Source organism: Vipera ursinii, assembly GCF_947247035.1.
Source record: "Vipera ursinii genome assembly, chromosome: Z".
Lineage (NCBI taxonomy): Eukaryota > Metazoa > Chordata > Lepidosauria > Squamata > Viperidae > Vipera > Vipera ursinii.
In genome coordinates this window covers 92579589-92601829 of record NC_139517.1, presented here as the reverse complement: position 1 = coordinate 92601829, position 22241 = coordinate 92579589, and the positions used below count along the sequence as shown (strand labels likewise).

The window sequence follows — 22241 nt, the reverse complement described above, 5'->3', positions numbered from 1 at the left end:
ATATGGAGAAGAAAGCAAAACAACAAAGGCATTGTTCACACTTGTATTTCTTGAAGCCTAAATGGATAAAAGTCATCCTATCCCCGAGAAGCTTATAAATCTATGCTTAGAAAAAAGGCAGGACAAGCTACTGACACCGTCTTGGTGAATCATGATATGCAACATTCTATGATGGACAATGTGTAGGAGCAATTTCTAGCATATGTGCATGTTAATAAATGTTAGCAGTACAACTGGACAAAATTGTGATCTCCAAAGCATGGATAGTTGTCTAATTTTTGGTCCCTTCATTTTCCAAACCTTTAATTAGTGGTCTGTGATTACAAAAAGTTTGAGAAGCACAGATCTCTAAGGATACGCTTAAGAGAAAAAAAATGTATATAATTTTTATCAGGTTTTATTCTTTCACAAACATTAGGTCCTTATTTTACTATGAAAGTCTTGAGGATTGCATGAGCATGATTTAATTGTTCTTCTCAAGGATAGATTCAGGGTCATTTCATTGATTTACAAAGCTTTTAATGATAGTTTCTCATACCATTGCATAGTGCCACCTAATTGGTATATGCAGTCTCTCTTCCCTTAATTTTCAGATATTTATTGGTGTCTCATATATAGGATTTAACATGATTACCGCATAATATTTTTTGGGTGTGTGTGTGAAATTCTTCTAGTTGTACATAGTGTATGTTCTATGAGTATCTTCAGTTACATTGATCATAAGGAGGCACCACATAACTGGCGTCAGCTTTATTGCACAGATACTTACATCTAAAGAGTCTCAATAATATTGTTTATGCTTGCGTGTATATACTTTAGCATGTATTCCATTGTTACAATAATTATTTTATTATCTTTCTCTGCTTAATTTAAAATAAGCAATAAATGAAGTATATTTAGAAAGGTGTGTGTTAACATCATTGTTATTTTATTTTCCTCTTCTGGACTTATATTTCATTTAGTAATCAATTGATCAATCAATAACACATATCTAGAAAACTTAAAATGCAGTTTTAATACCAGTGCATTTGTGTAAAATTAGGGAAAGTGCCCTTGTGAGTGAACATATGCATAATTGAAGAGAAACTACTTAATCTGTCCCTCATTTGCTCTGCTATTAATTTAAACCATTTTAGTTTTTGTTAAAATACCCCAAATGCTCATATGCTCTTAGGTAGCTTTGGCAAACATCCTTCTAAAACAGGCACTTGGAAGAGTCGGAAAATATTCAGATATGAAGGCCTTTGAAGTGTCAAATTGGCCAAACGTAAGAAAACTGACAGAGATCTCAGTGAAAGATTTGCAAGACCGTGCTACATGTTCACATATGGCCATTCTGGTGTTATATACACAAGAGCTTGATCATATTCTGGCAACTTTCCAGCAGTGAAATATCATATCAGAAAGATATTCTACTATCTTCCTTTTGAATGTTTTGTATTTTTGGCAAAGATGATTACAATACCATCAGCTTCAAAAAAGAAAGAGAGCGCCCTCTAGCCTCCATCCTTCAGAAGAGCCTTGATCTCAGCACTGAGTTTTTACCCTTTTAAATTAGGAGTTTTATTTCCTTGGCAGTAGTTTTATAATCAAAACATTAATCATGAATCCACTGCATACTTATAGTTATTTAGCTTATCTCTGCTACTCAAATAAAAGAAGCATTGTACGGAATACAAAATATGTTATAATCAGTTTTTTGCAACAGTTTATTAGATGACTTTAGAACACTGTTTTGCAAACATGGCAACTTTCAGATGTATGTGAACTTCCAGAACTCCAAGTTCACAAGAGGCAGAGTTTGCCTCATACTGGATAATTGTGAAATCCTTCAGTTCTGATAACAGATCTGCAGATTACAAAATGCAGTTTGTAAGTTACTCTTCAGCCTCAGCAGGAAACATAGGAAACTTATAATAACAAGCCTAGATTCAACTTGTAGCTTATGGATGTGTAGTTTATGAGGGAGGACAAGAAGGAGTAAGTGATTAATTCTCCATTGTAATGTGAACTCTGCCTCTTATATACTGGGATATGACATTACAATGGAACATTATTCTGGTATTAACTGTAGTTATGCCTATGAATGAGGTTATGCCTATAAAATCTAATTCTTACATATCCAAAGCTGCCTTTTACCTAAAATTCAGCCTGAAGTAAAACAGTACATGAAAAAATACACCTTCAGGACATATGAAAAAGTTATCCCAAGTATTATCAGTCACTTTGAATTTCTATAGCTCTTCGTATTGTAATATCTTCCTTTGCCGCAGTGCTGGTGAAGTGTCAAGAGTAAACTCTTACTTCATTATGGAATCAAAACAGCTAATTCTTTCAAACTGCTATGTTAAAATATATATGGCTAATGGTTCAAATTCCTGATACATTTTAATTAGTTCTATTTCCTTTTGGTTTAATAGCAACTGACTCTGCTTTACTTGGCTTAGAGCCTTAAGAAATGTGTTCACTAATGTTTAATTCAAGTATTTTTCCTAGCCTATAGGTGATCTCTGGATTACTGAGCATATTATCTTTTCCTGAATTTAAGTGATGGTGTTGAAAATGGCCTTATCCTTTCTAAAGGATCAATAACCCAAATGTTCCTTTGAGCACTTAGAGCAACAACGGCAATGGCTATCTCTGACATTTGTTGCAAAAAAATTTGGTACTTCTGAAATTAAAGCAACAATTAACACCCAGAACAAAATTAGGAATAGTCTTAAAGTGAAATGTTGAAATGAAAAATCTTTATTTATTATAAATGTTGGTTATATATATTTCAAAGTGCTATTAAAATCCACTTTCCGTTCTCTAAAATAATTTATCTAAATATTTTCTGAAATCAGTCTTTTAGCATCTGATATAACTAATGGATCTAATAATCAAAGTGGTATATCTTTTTGACAGCCAAAGAGAAAAATAACACAAGGCAAATTACATTCTAAAATTTAAAAATGATACCCCAGTAGGGAGGTAGCTATGGCAGGCCAGAGGCTCTCCCAAGGTAGAAACAATTTTAACTAGGCACCTTACAACAATCCAGCAGTTATAGATCAATTTTTATCATATAGAGATTCACAGGAAATTGGGATGGGATGAGAGTTACTTTTTTAAAATGGGTTGAATAATGATTAAATTTATCTTCCTCCCAGGCATTGAGCTTTCTAAAAATGAGTGTTGAGGGACATAGATGAGTAAGATACCTGCCACATAGAAATTTGACTGGAAAGTTACAAAAAGAAAAAGAATAATACAGATATGCATTGTAGGAGGACAGCTGTGCTAGTCTATGATGGTAAAAAAGTCAGCTTATGAAATCTTATTCCAGAAAAGGTGCTACATATTCCAGCATATTTTGTATAACCAAATGGGAAATCTTAACAATTTTTCAGAGAACTGTTACATCATCCCAATTTTTCTTGGCAGCTTGGGTTTGTTTCCTTATTGATTCAGAAGTAGCACCATTTTTAGTAGACTGAGCTTCAGTTGATCATTCACATCCTAGCAACAGTTAAGATTTCTATGAAATAATACTCTCAGATACTTATAATTTCAATCAATTATAATGAGAAAGGCATATATATTTTATTGCAAATCAATCAATGTTTAATTTGTTGGCTTACAGTTTATTTTTTGGGTGATCTTAAGATATTTATGGATGATAGGAAATGGTCAGAATTTCACACTGCAACATAAAATGTGCAAATTTTCATGTTGAGTGTTTCTGTACCTGCAGAAATGTGCTATAGGAATGATGGTAGAATTCGGTGATACTATTTCTAACTCTGATGAGACACTTCCTGTTCAACGTATGGGTTTATGGTTATCATTACTGGGTAAAACTGACATCTGGAAGCACAATTACAGTGCAGCTTTCATGGAACCAAAACTAGAATTGGTTATAGCTTCCAGAGATCTCTAGGAGTTTTCTGATCCAAAGTTATAGTCAAATTCTCTGGTGCAGTTCAGAGATAAATGTTAATTCATCACACAGCAAGTTTGCCCTACTCAGCTACTGTAGACATACTAAGACCAGAGACCCAAATATTTTTGAAATGTTGGCTGGTTGATGAAGACATTTTGCAGATGACCTGTTTACTCCTGGTAGAAAAGCAAAAGAAACATTTAATTAGCTACCAAAAAAATCATACTTCAGGAAGTAGCATGTATGTTTCTGAGCCATCAAAGCTGCAATGATTTCAAAATTATGGAACACTAATCAGATAATAAGCATTCTAGACAAACTGGCCTTTGCTATATAAAAAATAAAAAGTCCCAATTGCCTGCCTGGTCTTAAACCTTTGCACTTGTTCATCACCTGGGGAAGAGATGACGTAGGGTATAACTTCTTGTTACAAGGCAGAGTGACAAGATGATGGCTGATCTCTCTTTCAGGTTAAAGCCTTAACCAAGGAGTCAAATTGACAGTGAAAGTGGCTGCTCCAAGTTGAAATGCCTGCTGTTTAGCACCAGTGACTAATCCAAAGTCACCCAATTGGTTTTTATGTCTAAGACAGCACTAGAACTCATAGTCTCCTGGTTTCTATATCAGCACTTAATCTATTACATCTGCTGGAGAATTCTGGGAGTCAAAATCCACGCATCTTAAAATGGGCACAGTTGAGAAAAACTGCGGTGGAGAGATGCAGTTCTACAGGACAGGCACCACAATTGCGAAGGTACAACTTCACAAATGTAGGGTCCAAGAAGATAGCATTGTTTGATAGGCTTGCCCTAAAGTGTTTCCTTTTTGCTAGATTTGATAGAGCAATTTTATCATTTTCTTTCCTATAGCACTATTTTTTTTTAAAAAGTAATAACATTGTGCTGTACTTATTTCTGTGTACATGCCTGTTTGATAATAGATTGTTTCCTTCCTATTTTTCTTTTACTTTTTTGTTGCACTTTTATCTTTTTTATTTCTTTTTTTCTCTTTTCCCTTCAGTTTTTATCTTCCTTTTAAAAAACCTTTAATTATGGTTCTGTTGTATAAAAAGATAATAGATTGTTGGGCAGGAAGCCACAAAAATGTCTGGTAACAAAATTTAAAAAGCAGAAACAAATATTCCATAACTCTTAGAGAACTTACTCTTTATACTATTATAATATTGTTAGAATAGGTTCCTGTTCCATGTTAGGCCTTTGACATTCTTATATCCTAGTGTAAAAGCCAAGAATAAAGCAAACCTTTTAAGGCAATCATAGAGTTACTCTCATTGCTGGAACTCTTGACTTGTATTACCTTTTCCCATTAAAATTAGATAAGTCTGCCTGCCTAGTTTAGAAAAGACAGCTTCAATGTTCATTATTTTATGGAGTGAAATACTAGCAATACATTTAAATGAGCTACAAATTGCAATAAATATTTCTTGCTTTCATGTTCAGATCTGGAAAGCTTGCTAGAGAACTGAGGCAAGCCAAGTTTCAATGAATTAAAACACATCTTAATCCATGGCTTCTAAGCTATGTATTCAGAACCCTGCAGAAGATAACTTTATCATGCCAAGTTTGCAAACAAAGATTTAATTTTATGCCAATCTAATAATGTTACTTGGACATTTTTCCTTTTTCAGAGATTGATACAGAGTAGCAAATTCAGTTGTCATGTAAAGCATCCATTGGGATTTTATTCATATGCAACTTTATATTTGTACATGTAGACAGACCTGTACATGTAGACAGATCTGCACCCATTATGTGATTTAATACAAGCCTACATTGAATTTTATGTTTCTTATGCTTTTACTAATTGCATTTGAACAGCTGAAAAAACATTATTGAGCAAATAATATTTGTAATATTTTTCAGGTCCTAAGGGATTTGATTATGCCAATGATTAAGCCAATGTTAGCTCTTACGGAGAACATATAGTGGCTGTGACTAGGGGGGCTTTCGCCCAGGTTCGCCTGGTGCGCCAGTTGCAGCCTTATCTAGACCGGGATGCCCTGTGTACGGTCACTCATGCGCTCGTGACCTCTCGTCTGGACTACTGCAACGCTCTCTACATGGGGCTTCCCTTGAAGACCACTCGGAGGCTCCAGCTGGTACAGAATGCAGCCGCGAGAGTTGTCTAGGGAGTTTCCCGGTACTCCCATGTTACACCTTTGCTCTGCGAGCTGCATTGGCTACCAGTTGTCTTCCGGGTGAGGTTCAAGGTTTTGGTAATGGTTTTTAAGGCCCTACATGGCATGGGTCCGGAGTACCTCGGGGATCACCTGCTGCCGGCGTCAACTTCCCTCCGCCCTGTGCGTTCCCAGAGAGGGCCTCCTCAGGGTGCCACCGGTCAGAGAATGTCGGCTGGTGGCCCCCAGGGGGAGGGCCTTCTCTGTGGGCGCCCGGCTTTATGGAATCAGCTGCCGGTTGAGCTCCGGATGGCACCTGACCTTCACACCTTCCGACGCGGTCTGAAGACCTACCTATTTGAGCAAGACTGCCTGGCCTGATGGGGGATGTGCTGGGGTTTTTATTGGGGATTTTTAATATTATTCTGTTTTTAGTTCGGGCTCTTATTTAATTCTTTTTTAATTTTTGTATTCTGTATTTTTATGTGCCCTGTTCACCGCCCTGAGTCCTTCGGGAGAAGGGCGGTATACAAATATAATAAATGAAATGAAATGAAAATAAATAGACCTTCTTCAGATAATTTCTTCCTACCTTAATCCTTCTACTGTAGTCTTGCAATGATACATGCATTGCCACTGAAATTGAGTCTACTTATCTGGCTGCTTGCTCTTCTTCTCTATCCTTTCATCTTTCCCAGCATTATGAAATTTCAAGATAGGTATGTATTTGAAGAATGGATGCAAAATGTGATAATTTGAGCTGGGTGATTTTGTTTCTTGTAATAGAATTTGGGATTGATGTGTTCTATGGTCTGCTTGTTTTCTTAACTATCCAGGTATTCTGAGAAATCTTCTTCCACATCATTTTTCATGATTTCCAAGGAAAAAAGACAGATTGAAGATGGCTGTACAAAAAATGGAGCTGACAACCACAGTGAAGAATGAAGAGCCAACAAGTGAACTCTTAAATCATTCCAAACCATTCTGAACAAGGAGACAACTTGAGATTACTAACAAGTACTCCAGACAACTGCTTCTCACAGGAATACCATAAGATAGTAGTCTCCAGTGTATTCAAAGCTCTGGGAGATGAAGAAATAGCCATCTCCTTCAAACCACAGTCAGTGACTTTGAAAAGACAGTAAATTCACACACTTTTTTTTCTAATCATTTTTGGGAGTTGCTTGTTAACTGCTTTTAAGTTCTTAAAAAATCTTTGTATTGCCAAATTTGACAGCACTGGCTAATTTTCCTTTTAGTCCCTAGTGAATAGAAGTATCAACTACAAACTTAACAAAAAATTTTCTTGGAATAAACAATAAAAGGGTGATTAAAAATTGATTTTAGAAAATTATAGACTAAGGGTTCAGATAAATTTGAAATTAGAATTTAGAAATATATTATTTAGAATTATAAAAAATCATTCCCATGGGAAAATTATTTTGTTTTGATTTAAAAAATAAGGTAAAATTTTAAAAATTAGACAGTAAACTAAAGATTATAATTAAAGGGCAAAAATACATAAATTCAGCATAATTACAGAATGAAACAAAATATTCTACCATTGGGCATACTGAGGGATATTTTTAAAAAATGAACTCAGAAGTTCATAATAATACTATCTACAGAGCATCTGCCTTTATTGTGACCCTTTGTCTACAAAATGTTATGGAAGAGGAACAACTAACATGATATAGGGGAAGGAGTGTTAGTACTTGGGGATAAAGCTAAAAGAAGGATCAGCCTTGAATGTCTACATACTTACAAGCAAGTTAAGTCCAACACCCTCTTGAATTCCCTTGACCCTCTTCTAACTCCTAGCAGATGCTGTTACTTGAGAATATTCCTAAATGTGAGTAGCAATAAATCATTTCAAATTAATTAAATCTTCACATGCAGGCCTGATTTTTCATACCTGACATATGATCAAAACTCAGTTGAAAATGGGTTTATAAATGGTTTTACAAATGACAGGATGACATGGAAAATGATGTTACACTTGACATACAAAAGCTGATGTTTTAATAATTAAATGTATATACAAATAATAAGAGAGTAACGAGGATAATATTCCCATATAGGATTCCCAAAATAGGTTTTTAAGTTTTAAAGAATGTCATGAAAAGGGACAAAGAAGACATAAAAAAAAGTTGGACTAAAAAGATGTTTTATGAGAAAATGAATACAATTTTGGTTTATTTGAGCGAGGTTAATAAAGTTTATTTTATTTATTTATTTCTATTCCACAAAAAAAACGAAAAGAAAATATAAGGAAATGCGTTTGAAGCATTGCTTATTTGAACTTTGGGGGGTCACGCACGCAAATTTGCAAGTGGCAAACCTATATAAGGTTGACTCAGCCTTCCATCCTCCCAAGGTAGGTAAAATGAGGACCCAGATTGTTGGGGGCAATTAAGCTGACTTTGTAATAATGCCGCTTGGGGTGTGTGTGTGAAAGCCCTAATAAGCAGGCATTATACATAGAATGAAGGCTACTGCTAAGCTTGTAAGCCGCCCTGAGTCTTTGGAGAAGGGCAGGATATAAATGGAATTTAAATAAATAAATAAATAAATAAATAAATAAATAAATAAATAAATAAATAAATAAATAAAATTTATTATTTTTTTCTACAAATAACTGAAGGCAAAGAACATATCCAACACACATTCTTCCTCTTATTTTCCCCACAACAAAAACCCTGTGAAGTGAATTGGGCAGAAAGAGAGGGACTGGCCCAACGTCACCCAGCTGGCTTTCATGGCTTAGGTAGGACTAGAACTCATGTCTCCTGCTCTTTAGTCTGATACATTAATCATTACTGTAGATTAAACTGATTCTCAGTAACAACAGTTAAATTGTTATTTTTGGAATGGACTTTTGCTGATACCAGGAGTGAAGTGACAATGTTTAGTGGATTGTTTATAGATAAGAAATGGGATATGGGAAGAAGAGATCAATTGTTGTATTTCAAGAGGAGGTGATAGGTTACTGAAATTGTTTATATGTAATAAAAGTTGGTAGTCATTGCTTTTTATTTACTATTTTCTTATTTTTCTTTATTTTCTATTTTTATTTTCCCATTTTTTCTTTTCTTCTTTTAGTCTTTCTATTGTTTTATCTTTAGTTTGTATTAGCTTTTACTATTGTAATTATAATCTTTGATAAAATTACTATATAAAATAATAATAATAATAATATTATTATTATTATTATTATTATTATTATTATTATTATTATTATTATTTATTATTATTATTATTATTATTATTATTATTATTTTATTTGTATACCGCCCTTCTCCCGAAGGACTCAGGGCGGTGAACAGGGAAATAAATACTAAAATACAAAGATAGAAAAGTTAAGAAAAAATTAAACAAAGTGCCCAATAACTTACAACAGTAAGTTAAAATACATTAAAACAATAATAAAACCCAAACCCATCAGGCCAGGCCGGCTTTTTCAAACAAGTAGGTCTTTAGATCCCGTCGGAAGGAGCGAAGGTCGGGCACCATCCGGAATTCAACCGGTAAACGGCTCCACAAATCCGGCGCACCCACTGAGAAGGACCTCCCCCTGGGGGCCACCAGATGACATTCTCTGACCGGTGGCACCCTGAGGAGGCCCTCCCTGTGGGAGCGCACTGGGCGGAGGGAAGTTGTTGCCGGCAGCAGGTGCTCCCTAAGGTACTCCAGACCCATGCCATGTAGGGCTTTAAAGGTCATTACCAGCACCTTGAATCTCATCCGGAAGACAACTGGAAGCCAATGCAGCTCACGGAGCAAAGGTGTAACATGGGAGTATCGGGAGACTCCCAACACAACTCTCGCGGCTGCATTCTGCACCAGTTGGAGCCTCCAAGTGGTCCTCAAGGGCAGCCCCATGTAGAGAGCGTTGCAGTAGTCTAAATGAGAGGTCACGAGCGCATGAGTGACCGTATGCAATGCATCCCGGTCTAGATAGGGCCGCAACTGGTGCACCAGGCGAACCTGGGCGAAGGCCCCCCTAGTCACAGTTACTATACGATCTTCTAAAGAAAGCTGTGAATCTAGGAGGACTCCCAAGTTGCGAGCCCTATCTACGGCGGGTAATAACTCACCCCCCATAGAAAGGGATGGAATATTCTGAATATCCCGAGATGCCGGTACGCACAGCCACTCAGTCTTGTCAGGGTTGAGTCGAAGCCTGTTCCTCCCCATCCAGACCCGAACCGCCTCCAGGCAACGGGACATCACGTCGAGGGCATCACTGGGGTGGTTTGGGGTCGAAATAAAAAGCTGGGTATCAGCATACTGATGATACCCAACTCCAAAACGCCGAATGATCTCACCCAGCGGTTTCATGTAGATGTTGAACAGGAGAGGCGAGAGGACCGACCCCTGAGGAACTCCACAAACGAGAGGCCTCAAGGTCGACCTCTGCCCCCCTGCCAACACCGACTGCAAACGTCCCAGGAGATAGGAGGAAAACCACTGAAGAACCGTGCCTCCCACTCCCAATCCCCTGAGACGCCGCAGCAGGATACCATTAATTTAATTTAATTTAATTTAATAACATTTATATACCGCCCTTCTCCCTGAGGACTCAGGGCGGTTCACAGGGCAGAATAAAATAGCAAATACAAACATTAAAAAAAAGATTAAACAATTGCCCTAGTTAAAAACAATATAAATACAACGCTAAAAACCCCCAGAAAAATAAAGATAAAACAACCCCAACACTCCCCCTCAGGCTAGGCCGGCTTGTACAAACAGAAATGTCTTGAGATCGCGACGAAAGGAGCGAAGATCGGGCGCCGTCCGGAGCTCTACCGGTAGCTGATTCCACAGCTCCGGAGCGCCCACAGAGAAGGATCTCCCCCTGGGGGCCACCAATCGACATTCTCTGATCGGTGGCACCCTTAGGAGGCCCTCTCTGTGGGAACGCACAGGGCGCAGGGAGCTTGATGCCGGCAGCAGATGTTCCCTGAGGTACTCCGGCCCCATGCCATGGAGTGCTTTGAATACCGTTACCAGTACCTTGAATCTCACCCGGAAGACAACTGGCAACCAATGCAGCTCACGGAGCAGAGGTGTAACGTGGGAGTATCGGGAGACTCCCAACACCACTCTCGCGGCTGCATTCTGTACCAGTTGGAGCTTCCGAGTGGTCCTCAAGGGCAGCCCCATGTAGAGAGCGTTGCAGTAGTCTAGACGAGAGGACACGAGCGCATGAGTGACCGTGCATAGATCATCCCGGCTAAGATAGGGCCGCAACTGACGCACCAGGCGAACCTGTGCGAAGGCCCCCCTAGTCACGGCTCCTATATGATCTTCCAAGGTGAGCCGTGAATCTAGGAGGACCCCCAAGTTGCGAGCCCTATCTACGGGGGGTAATAATTCACCCCCCATAGCTAGAGGTGGAATGTCCGAATAAACCCGGGATGAAGGTATGCAAAGCCACTCAGTCTTGTCGGGGTTGAGCTGGAGTCTGTTCCTCCCCATCCAGACCCGAACCGCCTCCAGGCAACGGGACATCACGTTGAGGGCATCACTGGGGTGGTTTGGGGTCGAAAAGAAAAGTTGGGTATCATCAGCGTACTGATGATACCCAACTCCAAAGCCACGAATGATCTCACCCAGCGGCTTCATGTAGATGTTGAACAGGAGAGGCGAGAGGACCGACCCCTGAGGAACTCCACAAATGAGAGACCTCGCGGTCGACCTCTGCCCCCCTGCCAACACCGACTGCGAACGTCCCAAGAGATAGGAGGAGAACCACTGTAAAACCGTGCCTCCCACTCCCAATCCCCTGAGACGCCGCAGCAAGATACCATGGTCGATGGTATTGAAAGCCGCTGAGAGGTCTAATAGGACTAGGACAGAGGAATATCCCCTGTCCCAAGCCCTCCAGAGATCATTCACCAGAGCGACCAATGCCGTCTCCGTGCTGTACCCAGGCCTGAAACCCAATTGGTATGGGTCTAGATAATCCGCTTCATCCAGAACCAGAGGGAGCTGATGCGCCACCACGCTCTCAAAAACCTTCGCAAGAAAGCGAAGGTTGGAGACTGGATGAAAGTTGTTTAACACAGCTGGGTCCAAGGCAGGCTTCTTGAGGAGAGGTCTCACCACCGCCTCCTTCAAGAAGGCGGGGAAACTACCCTCACTCAAAGATGCAGATATAACCGCCTGGAACCAGCCTCGTGTCCCCTCCCGAGCCACGTAAGCCAGCCAGGAAGGACACGGGTCCAATAAGCATGTGGTAGAGCTCAGCCTCCCCATAATCCTTTCCACTTCCTCCGGAGTCACAGGATCGAACTCCTCCCAGATAACATTGACAAGACCACCCATGTCCTGATCGTCAGACTCTGCCCAGTCGGAGTCCAAACCGGTCCGAATCTGAGCGATTTTGTCCGACAGATGTTGGCTAAACTCCTCGGCATGACCCTGCAAGGGTTCCTCTCTCACCTCCTGATTAAGGAGGGAGCGGGTTACCCTAAACAGGGCGGCCGGGCGATTATCTATGGACGCAATGAGGGTAGCAAAGTGATTATACCTCGCCACCCTTATTGCCACGAGATAAGACCTAATACAGGTTCTTAGTCGCAATCGGTCGGATTCAGACTGGCTGGACCTCCAACAGCTCACTAGGCCCTGTCTCCGACGCTTAATCTCCCGGAGCTCCGCGGAAAACCATGGAGCCTGCTGGGATCTGCACCAGGTCAGGGGCCACAAGGGTACAACTCGGCCAAGTGCCTCCGTGGTTGCCTTTTCCCAGGCTTCCACTAAGGCATCCGCTGAGCTGTGAGCAAAGGAGGCAGGTGGGGACCCCAGCGTTGCCTAGAACCTCTCAGGGTCCATTAAGCGCCTGGGGCGGAACCATCTAGTTGGTTCAACACACCCACGGCGGGGAGTGGCAAAACGGAAGACCAGCCGCAGGAGATGATGATCGATCCATGACAGGGGCATAACAATTGGGAAACCCCCACCGAGATCATCTAACCACCGTCCAGATAGAAAAACCAAATCAAGGGTGTGGCCCCCTACATGAGTCGGTCCATGAATTACTTGTGTCAGGTCCATGGCCGTCATGGAAGCCATGAACTCCCGAGCTAACTCAGATGATCCTCCCAGGGATGGTAGATTGAAGTCCCCCAAAACCATAAGTTTGGGGAACTCAATCACCAGCCCCGAGAGGATATCGAGAAGCTCAGGCAGGGCTGCTGCTGCACGACTAGGCGAAAGGTACACCAGCAGCAAGCCCAACTGCACCCTAGGACCACATCTCAGGAGGAGAGACTCACACCCGACTATCTGGTGAACGGTGGCCTCCTGCTGACACAAGGTCTCCCTCATAACTACCGCCACTCCCCCGCCCCTACCCTGAGTCCGAGGCCGGTGCAGCACCCGGAAACCTGGTGGGCAAAGATCAACCAGAGGAATACCCCCTTCTGGGCCCAACCAGGTCTCTGTGATGCAAGCCAGGTCCGCCTGCTCACCCTCAACCAGATCCCGGATGAGAGGAGCCTTATTGACTACGGACCTGGCATTCAAGTACACCAGCCGGAGCTCAGGTGGCTGCACATCCTCGCTCCTGGAACCTCGGGGCAAAAACAGAGGGTCGGAGCGCCTCACCGCTTGGAGATAGCAGGGACACACTCCCAAATGTCGATACGGCCCTCCGTTCATACACCTGCTGCCATTCCCTAACGTCGTGGGAATAGGTAATCCCACGACCCGCTCCAGAGCTCCAGAGGCAACCAACCCCCCCATTTCCAACCAAAATGGAGACCTCTCCCATATCAACATTCAAAAGCATCAATACTCTCTATTCTGCTTCTCCAAAGTCCAACTTTTACTTCATCAAATATCATGCACAAAACTAATACATGATTCTGATCTTTGTAGATGTGTCACAGCATCAGAACATCTGTAATAAAGCCTATCAAATGTTAGATTGTGGTGCATTTCTTGACTGTTCCTTTACTGTTGACAGTGAATTCCAAAAAGCAGAGGCTATCCAGCACTTCAATATCTTGTCAGTTTCAGGTTGGTTCCTGTACCTGTTGGTTGCTGTACCTATACTTCTGAATAATTCCATTGTAGTCCCATTCCCCCCCCCCCATAATCCTTGATTTTCATTGCTATAGCTTTCAGCCTTTTCAGCTACCAGAGTAATCTCAGCAAAATGTAGGCTACTAATGTTTTTCTCGCTAATTTTAAAACTATGTTTATCTTCCAATCCAGCCTTACTCAATATATATTATGTATATAAACTTAATAGATATAGAATATTACATTCCTGTCTCATTCCTTTGCCAGTTTTATATCATATTTCACATAGACTGCAGTTTCCTAACCTGTGTACAGATATCTCATAAAGACAATATTCAGGGATTCCCATTTTCATAAGCACAGTCCACAGTTTAAAATTGTCAACATAATCAAATGAATCACCGTTGAGTATATAAATTAAGCAGATATTGACTTATTTTTTGTAGTTTTGGGCTTATCTGGCATACATCGGCAATTATGCCTCATGTACTTTGGCCTTTTCTAAATATCTGACATCTTTCTTTAAATGTAAGGTTCTAATGTACACTGAATGACCTAATTATTATTTTGCTGACATATGAGATTAAGAGGATTGTTGTACATGCTGTTATTTTTTGTTGGTTGTTGTCATTCACACGTAGGCTGACCTTTTTTAATGTGTTGGCCACTGTGTCCTTAACTATAGTTTGGCTAGAAACTTTACTATTACTTCTCCAATTGCTCCAATTGCTCTTATCAAAGGCTCTTTGATAAATTCCTGTATTCTTCCAACTTTGTAATCATTAGTGTGCTGATCTAATTTTATCTTCTAATACTAGAGGTTCTTGATAACAGGGCATACCTTTCCAAGGTACCTTGGATGTTGACACCTCTACTGTACATAATTTCATTATTTTCCCCGTCTCTGATCTTTTCTGTATCAGATGCTTGCGGTCAAACTGTATCGTTCAGCAAAGCAATCTAAGGATGAAACCTCTTTTTGAATTCAAAGATCTTTTGGAAGTTTTTTCTTGTTTTTCCATGTTGATTTTTATCTTGAATATATTTACAGATGTCAGTGCAATACTGTTTCTTGTCTCTTTTAAAATTCATCATTAAGTTCCCTCCTGAGATGTCTCTCTCTCTAGACTTTGGCAATTTAAAGAAAATCCAGTTTTCTTTCTTACATGTCATAGTCTTAGACTATATGAATTTCAAATTCATATTTAATAATAGTCCTGATATATTCTTGTTCCCTGTCCCTAAGCTGCAGAAGTTTTTCATTTTTCCTTGGGAATGGTAGCTATATGCTCAGTTTCATGGTGTGAATGATGGTTGATTTTGTTCTTTTACTTCAGACTTCAATCTTGCACACAAGCAGTTCATAATCTGTTGTACAGACAATCATCACTAGTCACATCTTTATTGTTCCAAGTCCTAATTCCTGTCAATTTGATTTCAGTGCATTTCATCTTGTTATGACCATATACAATATATATAGTTAGTATTCACAGAAAATTATTACCAATGAAAAAAGTTAAAGGATACCAAAATATAATTAATAGAATCTTATTTATTGGATAATTTATTCTTCATTTATGTTCACACAAGAATGATTTGATTTTTAAGATTCAGTTCAAATAGGCACATAATCAAATTAAATATACATTCATATGATAAAAAGTAAGTAACATGTAATATCATTAACATGTTTAACATGGTTTTAAACCATACAAAACAGCAAACAGTCTGCAGTATGATGAATTGGGAATGCAGGAATAGTTTGATGGGGGGAAAGTAGAGATATATGTAATTCATCTTTTGTTGATTGTAAAAAAATTAACACTCAAGAAAAAGATGTGTTCCGATTCCTTTCTAAATTTTTTTAAAGAAAATCTATAAATTTCTGGTCTATGTACTGTATAACAAGTGCTTGTTAAAATGCATAATCTATTTTGCATACTCAGGAGGAAAATATAATTGTCTTCTATGGATTTCAGGAAACATATATTGGCTGTTAAAGTGGTTTATCCATCTGTTTATACTTTCACACAGAAAATGTAGTGACTATTTTGTTCTGTGCAACAAATAGAAATGCCAGTTCAGAAGTGGAAAAAGGGCTCTGGTTTTTGTCTTAATATGTTGTGACATTTAAGTTCATTTGCCTGATTGGTTCCTTTCTCTTGTTTTTTCCTTTCCCCTATGCCTTAATTATAGCTATAATATGAAGTTTACTATGATCTTATGGGGTTACAAGTTCCGGAACACTTAGGAGACAAATGTCCCATATAGCTTGACGTGAAGTTGCATATGTAGTGGCAAATTTTAGATAAGCACATTTGCAAATGAGCTGCAATTAGCTAGTATTAATAATTACTGCTACAAATACTACTGAGGAAAGTAACTGAAGTTAAGTGGGGAAAAAATGTCCACAACTATCTCATGGCTAATATGACATTTATATCGTATGTTTATTTCTCCAATCAAGTTCTCTACTCACTTTCATTTTTAGATATTAACTGATGTATGGCAGAGGACCAGTGTGCTGTTACATCAGCCATAAAGTATTATGCAGTGCATATTGTGCTGCCACCATGTGGTTGTTTGGGAACTACAACATTTATGTTAATTTGTTCAGCCAACCCCTCCCATTTGTGACGTACTTCCTCCTTCTTCTTAACCCTGAATGTTCTATCACTTCCTGGCACCATTATATGTGGCCTGCTCTCATGGTAGGACCATTACTGTCTTTGACCTTGAAATACTATCCATTTCATCATCTACTACATCTCGTCTGCTGTAATTTTCTCTGCATGCAAATAAAGGTCCTTGTGGATGATAAAAAGGTAATTTCATGAGTTCTGCTATCTGGCAAATGCTGTCAGCAGTGATAGTATCCACTTATACAGGCCAAGCACATGTGTCTCAGCAAGGGGATACATCATTAAACAACAATCGGAGTCAGAATAACCAGCTTGATGACTGCTTCTTACAACTAACTCCCGATGTGAGGGTCCATAGCCAAACTGTCCTCTCATGTGTGTCTTCCAAGGAAATGCTTTATAAATATAGACTCAAACAATATATTTTTAAAATTACTCTGTATATTACATAGTATATAAGAAACACAGATTATAAAAGATAATAGCCATTTGGTTGTAAAACTGAATGGGGGAATAGAGTGCATGGATAGATACACTAGTGCCTAATAAAAACAAGTAGAAAAAAAAAGATTTTGGGAAATTAAAAGATAAAGGGAAAAACTCCTGGTAATTACACAGAGATAGTTTTCTTGTCTACTTTACAGAGAAGATTTGTGGTTATCTTCTGCTGGAATCTTTCCCCCCACCAACTTCTAGGTTAATATATACCTCTGGGCCTTCCTCATTGTCTTCCTCCCAAACACTTCAACAATATTATTAAATTTTCAGATACCTGAAGGTCATTTATGTTTCCATAGGCTACCAAATAAAGAGTAGAAAGAGCATCATAGACATCATAGGTCCAAATTTCTATAAGATGTGAACGCTCCTATGCTAATTAAATGTTGGACTTGGAAAATGAAACTGAAACAAGATAAAAGGAAATAGAAGAAAAACAGAGCATCCCAAGTTAAAAAAAGAGTATAAACATCTTCACTTGATCATGGATGGGTCATGGATATCTAAAATAACATTATACCCAAGGCAACCTCTAATCTTCCACTTTGGATTAATGAACTTGATTGATACATAAAATAAGTGGCCATCTCTGAATACCTGTCTTGTATAGAAATATAGTCAAATGTTATTCTTATACAATTAATTTATGTAGAAATGGAAACCACTACAATTTGGAATAAAAGTCAATTAGAAGGTGGCCAATGGCTGTATTTAGTTGAAGACAACTTACAATTTGTCTGTAAATGACTGCAATCATGTGTAACTAGGCTTTGTGTGCAATAAGTACAATAAGTGTTGGGGTGTGGGAGGCCTGGCTGTGGTGGTCCTTCCAGTAAGGTAAGCAGGTATGGGGCACATGGGGCAGCTTCACCCCCTCCACCCCTGCCCTAGCTTGATTTTTAGGGGTGTGCCTCACCTCAAAACTAGGGCTTAGTTTTGGAGTAGGGCTTACATTAGGCCCACCCCCAAAAATCAAACTAGGGGCTTACTATTGGGCTGGGTCTAACTTTCAGGAAAATACTGTAATACTAAAAATGGATTTAGTGCAAACACGATGCTAGATAAATATCATATGAACTTGTCATGGAATAATCTTGGAAACCAAACAAATCTGCCTTAGACTACCCAGAAAAGAAGAAGGAACCAGAGCAATTGATATCAGGATTCAGATCATTTATAGTATATGATTCAAATAAGGAGAATACTTTAGGACTGTGCTGAGAGTGGAGCTGGACAGCATGATAAAACAGGATAATCTGATTACAAAAAATTAAGAGTCTTTATCAAGTGGCATTAATAATGAAAATCAGAATTTCAAAGTTATTCAACAAGGCACATATAGGTATTACTGACAAAAACAAAGAAAAGGCATTATATGGATATGTGGAAGGCAAATATTTAAGCATTTTGTGAATTGTGACACCATGCATTTATTAGTTTGGTATCCTCATGGTTATATGGTTATAACCTGGCAATTAAAAAAGCATTTGCATATGTTTGTAACATGTAAATACATGATTATATGAAAATGCAGAAAATTGATATGGAGGGGGTAGAATGAAATCAAAGTGGAAGTGATGAGGGTGAAAACAAGGGCTCCCTACTTATTAGGAGAGATAGGAAGGGCTGCTAATAGTGGAGACAAAGGGGACCAGTAGTTTGGTGGTCATTGGCAAATCTGCCTGGATAAGTATTGGAAGATAATGTTGTGGAAACCTGTAGATTCTGCATTTGAATGTACACTTAATCTAAACTCAAGAATAGGACATTATCGTGTCAAAGATGCTCCTTTGCTGTTGCTGCATTATACTATCTCAATTACATTCCTAAGCCTTAGAAAATAGATTTATTTTTTTAATCTGAATTGTAATCCATTCCAAAATAAATTAAGAATCCAGGTTTCTTGAAATATTGACAAGAAAATGAAATCAATTGTTTTCAGTTCTGCAAGTAATGAAGTTGGGAATATGTTGAGCATTAGAATCTGCAAGTATCATTTGATATATGCTGCAAGGTTAATAGGATATCTAAGTTTGGAATGGTTGCTGTTAGGAACAGAGTGCAGAAAGACAAATCAGTTTAAAGTGATTATATTTCACAGCACACTTCAAGAGTCAAGAGGTACTTGACTTGTAATCTGTTCATGTCTTCTAAAACAGATTCATACAAGTTTTATTCAAGTTAAGAGAGTAACAAGCTACAATCATAGCTTGTGCAGGACAGATTTCCTATAGACTTTTGCCACTGAAATGAACAGGGACATTGTTACATTTCTTTAACATATTTTAATTTCTTTGAAATTTCTATTACTGGAAGCCAATATCCAACAGTAATTTTAAGTTAATTTACACCCATAAACCAATGCATGTTCATGCAGAGATTGCATTGATTTGTTTAGTTGCCTAGGAATAAATCTTTCCAATTAAATAGGAATTGCTTGAGTAGATAAGCATAATAATGGTAACTGATTTTAAAGTAAAAATGAAGGGACTGTACATCAAAAGTGCATCAGAAATCAGTTTATTTTAGTAAAGAATGATATCAGGTTAATACGAACATTATATATGTATATAATCAATGATTTAGGATTATAGAACTGCTGGAAAAGAAAAAGTGAGATGAAAACTCAGTTATACTGGAAAAATACATGGAAGAAAAGTTGTAACTATCCCATGCTCTCAGAATTCCAAACTAGCATCAGCTATATTTGGTCTGCAGTTCCTTAAATACTCTGCTCATGGTTTTTGCAGAATTTCTTACAAATTCCCTATAACTGTAATGCAAACTATTTGCCTATGCCTGGTAAGATTTAATTAAGCAAACCAGAAATATTTTAAATAGGATTTATTATTTTCAAATGGTAAAATGCTGGAATTAGACATTCCTCTAAAAGCAAGAGACAGAGAACACATGTAAAAACAACTCCTCTTAAAGACCTATGCACATCAGTAAACCCAAATCATTTCTCTTGGTATTGATCAGGCTTCTTGCTGTACCTTCCATTAAACAAAAAGTTAGGATTTTCAAATTTATTTCTAACAATGCCTCTAGGCATTCTCCAATTATAGTCCAATCTTTAACTCTATCTTTAATATTTAACTAGTCCACATGAAAACTCAAGTCCCCCCAGATTAATCCCAAGTAATTCTGTACGGTTCAATTGTTTTGCCACTGACAGCAGTTTGTCTAGTAAATACTACTACTACTAATAATAATAAACATTGAAGGAAAATGTGATAACAACTTGACATGGGCATGGCTTAAGATGGGAACCATCAAAAAAGAAACAGAAGGCTTAAGGTACCTTCAAGGTACTAGTAATGGTATTCAAAGCCCTACATGGCAGGGGTCCGGAGTACCTGAGGGAACACCTGCTGCCGGCATCGACTTCCCTCCGCCCTGTGCGTTCCCACAGAGAGGGCCTCCTCAGGGTGCCACCGGTCAGAGAATGTCGACTGGTGGCCCCCAGGGGGAGATCCTTCTCTGTGGGCGCTCCGGAGCTATGGAACCAGCTACCGGTTGAGCTCCGGACGGCGCCCGACCTTCGCTCCTTTCGCCGCGAGCTAAAAACATACTTTTTTGAACAAGCTGGCCTGGCCTGATGAGGGGATTGGGGGGGTTGTTATTTTTATTTTACTAGGTTTTATGGATGTATTTTAGTATGTGGGCATTTATTTAATCTATTTTTAACTTTTGTAGTTTGTATTTTTATTCTTGCCCTGTTCACTGCCCTGAGTCCTTCGGGAGAAGGGCGGTATAGAAATATTATTAAATAAATAAATAAATAAATAATACTGGCTGCTCAAGAACAAGCACTACAATCTAATGCCATGAAAGCGAAGATACAAAAATCTACTGACAATCCAAACTGCCGACTTTGCAATGACAAAGTTGAACCTGTTTCACATTTAATATGTGAGTGCAGCAAAATTGTGCAAACTGATTACAAAGCTAGACATGACCAAGTTGCTAAAAAAATCCACTGGGCATTGTGTAAAAAATACGACTTGCCTGTGTCCGAAAAGTCGTGGGAACATAGGGTGGAAAAAGTTGTCAAGAATGAGAGGGTGAAGATCTTGTGGGACTTCCGAATACAGACAGAGCACCATTTGGAACACAACACGCCAGATATCGCAGTCATAAAGAACCGAAGTGTACAGTTGATTGATATCGCTGTACCACGGAGATGCCAGAGTCGAAGAAAAAGAACTGGAAAAAATTACGAAATACTGCTACCTGGCCATCAAAACTGCGCAATTATGGATGAAATGTGTAACAGTGATACCCATTGTCATCAGGGCACTGGGAACTATGCCCAAAAACTTTGCAAAATACATCAAGAAATACATCAAAATACATCAACCATTAGAACCAGTCAATTTGAGTGTTCAGTTGACTGAGATTCATGTTTTATGAATAAAAGTTTTATAATAATAATATGGAAGGGTTCTTGGAGATCATATAGTCCAACTCCTTGCTAAGGCTAGAAACTCTATACCACTTCAGACAAATGACTGTCCAGTCTCTTCTTAAAAACTTCCAGTCTTTGAGCATTAACTGCTTCTGGAGGCAGGTTGTTCCACTGATTAATTGTTCTGTCAGGAAATTTAGTTCTAGGTTGCTTCTCTCTTTGGTTAGTTTCTATGCGTTGCTTCTTGTCCTGCCCTCAGGTGCTTTGGAGAATAGCTTGATTCCCTCTTCTTTTGTGGCAACCCCTGAGATATTGGAACACTACTATCATGTCACTCTTAGTCCTTCTCTTCATTAAACTAAGGTAAAGGTTCCCCCGCACATGCGTGCTAGTCATTTCCAACTCTAGGGGCCAGTGCTCATCTCCGTTTCAAAGCCAAAGAGCCAGCGCTTGTCCGAGGACGTCCCCATGGTCATGTGGCCGGCATGACTAGACGCCAAAGGCGCATGGAATGCTATTACCTTCCCACTGTAGTGGTCCCTATTTTTCTACCTGCATTTTTACGTGCTTACGAACTGCTAGGTTGGCAGAAGC

General features: G+C 39.0%; 1 long non-coding RNA gene across 2 annotated transcripts in view; it reads right to left on the bottom strand.

Moving 5' to 3' along the window:
- Positions 1-1690: 1690 nt before the first annotated feature.
- The window catches only part of LOC310648420, a 46055-nt gene continuing 25504 nt past the window's right edge, over positions 1691-22241 (bottom strand). For both annotated transcript variants that reach the window (XR_014494091.1, XR_014494092.1), the window contains exons 2-4: positions 17511-17641; positions 7828-7908; positions 1691-1849 (exon numbers count right to left, since the gene is read on the bottom strand). This is a non-coding gene — a long non-coding RNA (uncharacterized lncRNA). The remainder of the gene's footprint in view (positions 1850-7827; positions 7909-17510; positions 17642-22241) is intronic.